Raw genomic sequence first — 5,823 nt, 5'->3', positions numbered from 1 at the left:
TCATTTATTACTTTCTCATTTTTTTGCACTAGATTAAATTTTCAATTGGGCTCAAATTTGGCCTTTTTTTTCATTTTTTTTAAAGAGTCCGTACAACGTGCTTAAGTCATCAAATATGCATTGGAGTGTTTCTCAAGTGAAATAGACTAATGGTATTGGCGTGCCTAAACCATCTAGATGTGAATGCTTCATAAACACAATGTATTGATAGTTGTGGGTCATAATAAGATCATGGACTTTGTATGGACTTTCTTTCTTGAAAAATAAAACTATTATAGCCTGGATATAGCATGCACATAGAGGGATAAAATCTCTTTAGGTGCAAACCTCTTTTAAAGTGAAAAATTTGAAAAATAAAATTACATCTCTCTATGTGTGTGTAATTTCACTATTTAGATTATATTTCTGAGTGTTATATAGAATATATAACTTAAACTTGTAAATTTGTAAGTCCAAAATATGTTTGATGGATTCTAAAGAAAGAAAAACTAAATAAGCAACAAAACATAAAATAGTGATGCTACTTCAAATATTTTAACCATAATAATTTTATTTTTTCAATTGCATACTTTTTTCAAAACCGTAGATATAATATATACATATATGACATTAATTTTTTTTACATAACATGTGAATTGAGATGTATATTACTTAATCCTCCATGTTAAAATATTTTATTGATAACACAAATTGATTTTTTTTATTATTATGAATATTTTAGATGTCATATATTAATTTTATATTAAATGAATTAAACATCTCGCTCTTATTATACTTATTAGGAATTGTTATTTTTTTTTAAACTTTAAACTTTCAATTACTTATTTTCTTTGGGCATGAATATTTTATTATATACAACACTAAAATATTTTATTTTAACATTTTATTTGTATACATACACATATATGAAGTTTATATTGACTTAAATCAGTTATCATAGATTTTCAAATAGTTTATTTCCTATTAAGAATTACTATTTTTTTCTATCTTCTAACTTTCAATTACTTGTTTTCCTTTGGGCATGAATATTTTATTATATGTAACATTAAAATATTTTCTTTTAACATTTTCTTTGTATACATGTACATATATGAAGTTTATATTGATATAAATTAGTTAACATAGATCTTCAAATAGTTTATGATATACAACAATAAAATTTTTTCTTTGAACATTTTCTTTATATACATACACATATATGAAGTTTATATTGACATAAATTAGTTAACATAGACCTTCAAATAGTTTATTTCAATTATGGGTTGAAATGTTTTTGAAAGGTATAATATTTAAATATCTCACTGACATTTTTTGTTTTTAAATTATGTGCTTTTCAAATTAATATGAAATTATATTGGCTCAAGTAGACATCTAAATATTTTATTTATGACCATGAGTGAAATATTTTTACCACATTAGGTTGTAATATCAACAACAAATCAAATAGCCATAGTGAAGTTGGGATTATTGATGTTTTATAATTTTTTTAATTAGAACTAACTCAACATACATATTTATTTTTCCTTTTGATTATAGTCTATATTACTTTACTATTTACAAAATATTTTATTTTTATTTAAAAAAAAACACATAACAACTCCAAATTAATATAAATAAAATCATATATTACCCTCATATTAAATAGAATACACATCTAAACATAATAACATATTTAATGCTGATACTAAATCTAAAACATAAAACATCACTATTTAATACACAAACAACATGTATTACTAACGAACAAAATTAATTTACTAAAAAACCTACATAGCAATATATGTACATAAATCTAGTTATAAGATGTACTCATGGTTAAAAAATTTCAAATTCCAGTTTTGAAAACTAAAATAACGAATCCACCACAACTAAATAATTTAACTCACCGACACCAGTGCATCGTTAATGACTCCCATAAACTTGTCCTTAACGGACATGGTTCACCACTCGCCATGACCCATAATAAAAAAACACAACTCTCACTTTTTAAGAAAATAGGGTAACTTATCTAATGCTCTCACGAGATACAATGCATTGGTGCGTGACTATCACATGCCTTTGTAACAAAGATTTATAAGAAAATAAAATAACTATTTGGAACATATTTATAATATAAATACACTAATGTGCTAGTGTTTTTATTATAACTAACTAGTTTAGTGTTAATTTTTTTATATATATCATTAATCAATAAATTTAGTAAGACTAAAACAGTGGAAAATCTAAACAATACATTTATACATATAACATTTTTATAAATTATAAAGATAACGGAAAATGTAAACAATACACTCATAAATATAACATTTTCATGGATTAATAAAACCTTTCCCTTTACTTAAAAAAACTAAACCATGTCATCTTATTATCCTATGTATGGTATGCCCTCATTTATTGAAATGAATCGTGTATCGAAATGAATCAACGCTGCAATTCCAAATTCACTTATAGATAGTTTTACGACGTTCATACACATTTTATGAATTTAAACATATGAATGTGCCATCAAACACATTTGCTTCCATGCCATGGGATGCCTTATATACGTATGATAGTGAAGTTTTGGTTTTGGTGTTGTTCTTTTATTAGAACTTATATTATTATATTTTGATGTATTTTTTATTATTAAGATATTTAATTGTTTTTATATTTTGATGTATTTTGTATTATTAAGATATTTAGTTGTTTTTATATTGTATTTAATATGGAGTTGGTATGTAATATTTAAAGAAAATATTAATAACAATTTTTTTAATGTGGATTATAAATAAAAAATATTAATAGTTAAAAAATTATATATTTTAATCATTTGTTTTTTAATGTTAAATATTGTTTAATATTCAGGAATTGATTATCTTTATGTATATGATAGATTTCAATTTAAGATGGATTTATAAGAGTTATTATGATTAAAATATTTAGTTTATATGTTTCTTAGCATCATAGAGATATGTAATTTCTTCCATGTTCGATATCTAGTTGAATTATCCCCTTTTCCAGATAAATATAATTAGAATAAATCTATTTTAATTAAAAAATATTATATCTGATCAAATAATTTGACTAATACCTTTCACAACGGAAACACGAACAAAAAATCATTACAATTCACATGACTAAAAAATCATTACACTTCGTATATCACATAACCGGAAAAGAAATACATTAGGAAAACCATTCCGTTATAGCTTAATCTAAAGAGCTTACGATTTAGTTCATAAAATAATGAAAATATTAGTTCATAAAAATAATTAAAAATAATGAAAATTTTGGTGATGATTGTAATAAAATTTCGCAGAATTTTTAAAAAATCTAAATTAAAAAAAAATCTAAATTATAATAGTCTGTGTTATGAATAGTGTTAAATTCATTTCCAATATAAAAAAATATCCCAATACTCGAAAGTCTCCAAAAATTTTTACAGCGTCATTCAAACACTCGGCGTTCTCCAAAAATCTTTATAACATCACTAAACAACGCCTTACTTTATTATATAAGAGAGCAAGGGAAACATAAAAAAAAATCTTTATAGCATCAGTAAACAACGCCTTACTTTATATATAAGAGATTGCGGAAAACATGTTATATTATTGGAAGAGAGGACGGCAAACATATTATATTATTAGAAGAGAGGAAGGCAAACAAAATAACACATTCGTATGAGAGGAGGGAAAAATCCCATTGAAATCATCCATCCTATTTGTGGGCCACGTCTGGCTTAGCTTAGGAGCTATTGATGACACTGCATTTACGACGAATTTGTCCCTCGTTGCCTGTCAGTTCGATAATCATTCCCATATTAACCATGGCAGCAGCAAAGTTTTGCTGCCACGTGCGCAAGTTATAGCTCCCAGCGCTTGCTTTGACTACAGTTGCGGTGTTTGGATCTGTAAGCAGTGTTGCGTCGGAGGTAAACAAACCGTGTTTGTTTAGAAGGCCGTCGTAGTAGAGATTGTCGAGAGTTTCAGGCGTAATAAGATCCATGAACACGGTCGTGATGTTGTTGCTGGGGCTTCCCTGAGGACACTTCTCCTTGAGGAGGGCAGCATATTTAGGATCAAGAGACGGGTCGGTCGGAATAGTGGTGCTGAAGTTGTAGAGCCTGCTCACGAATGATGTGCAGTGAGAGACGCCAATTGAGTGTGCTCCTGCATGAATAGACCCACTCATGGATGAACATTACAAATTACAGCGATGAATATACAAATTACAATATTTTTACTAACCATTGAAATCTTAATACCTGATATGATATATGGTTACTGTTTTACTCTAGTGTATCTAATCTTATTGATCTATCTTACTTCACAACCATAAGAGTATGCACCTGAGAGTATAACCATGTCCTTCTGGGATAGACCTTTCGATGCAAACCTCTGTGTCAACTGGCTTACATTGAAGGTAGGGGCAGGTATATTTGTCAGGACTTCTGAAGCCAGCGAAATAATTCCATCCCTTCGTCCAGCAGGAACATCCCACCCAAGAGGATATTGATATGGCGATGCCTGCAATCAATTATAAAAGAACTACTTGCTGTTCAACATTGTTTTGCCGCTAATAGTAATTAAATATGTTCTTGAGTTAAATTAGAATACACATTATCGCTTGCTTCGGTATCATATAAATGGTAAATATACTTGTATTTGAACGTTGTCTTTACAATGGTAACTACAGAGTCATTGTATTCGTTTATAACGTTATTTGAAACATTCGAGGAGAGAATATTGAAATAGTTTAGATACTCTATTCAACATGCCTGCATTTACACGAGCAAACGACTCCAATATGTGATATGCTTACCAGCTTTGCGCTATCTCTAGCAGCAAGTGCTAGGATATCTGCGCAAGAAACAGTGTTTGGGCAGATGGTCTCTAATCTCGATTTGGCGGTGTCAATCACGTCAAATCCATGAAGGCTCGGGTTGTTAACAGGACTATCTTTCTCGGCAGTGTTGTTGGCAGTGGAGTCGATGAGAACAGAACCATCGCATCCCTGAAAGCGCACATTATTTCAACATTGAAACACACTATAACTTGTAATTGCTTTACAATTGGACTGAGTTGCAGATTGGGAGTAGATGCTGATAACATAAAACGATTAGCAGATGCACTTGTATGTAGATAGATAGGGATAGAGGAACATATTTTGATATTGCTTGAGTGTGAAATGTTAAAAAATAGCAGAAAGCATTATGAAGTACCATGGAAACTTGCATTTTCATAATTGTTGGGTGTTGATATATTAATACGATTATAATGATGGAATATTGAAGCCTACCTGACGAAACAATCATGGAAGTGCATCCTGATGAGTCCAGGAGCTACTTCTCGACTGTTTAGGAATGCATCTCTCACAACCTCGAACACAATGGATTCGGCTTTTGGACAACTGTAATCGTAGAAACCCACTTCAAGAGCCCCATTAACACCCGCTGCTAAACCGGCGCAAAGCAATATAGCCAGAACGGCCGAGTACTGATCGGTCTTCGCCATTGCCGTTTCAATACTCATGAAAACTGCACTATCACGGTTTGAATATGAAGAAACACTTAGATAGTCAGTAAATAATAATTGTAGAGCCAATAGGAAATCCCAGAAGAAAAATAAGTTTGCGCCTAGGTAACACAAGTAAGAGGCTAATGCTTTATCGATAACCTAAGGAAACAGAATTCAGTGACGCCGGGGATGGAGCTTTGGTCGTAAGAAGTAGCGTTTTTCATAAAGGTTTGAAGCTATACATATGTATTTATAGTATGTATAGGATGTTGTGTAAGCAGAAAAACTTGGTGTAAGCAGAAAAGCTCGGTGAGGGTACTCGGGCGAT

General features: G+C 30.0%; 1 pseudogene; it reads right to left on the bottom strand.

The window, feature by feature from the left end:
• Window positions 1-3,723: 3,723 nt before the first annotated feature.
• Window positions 3,724-5,492, bottom strand: LOC149171763 (peroxidase 5-like; annotated as a pseudogene).
• Window positions 5,493-5,823: the final 331 nt, after the last annotated feature.

This window comes from Pinus tabuliformis, chromosome 4_2 (genome assembly GCF_031772625.1).
Source record: "Pinus tabuliformis cultivar Carrire ecotype Pingquan chromosome 4_2, CPIR1, whole genome shotgun sequence".
Lineage (NCBI taxonomy): Eukaryota > Viridiplantae > Streptophyta > Pinopsida > Pinales > Pinaceae > Pinus > Pinus tabuliformis.
The sequence above is the reverse complement of the archived record's forward strand: the minus strand, read 5'-3'. Positions and strand labels throughout refer to the sequence as shown.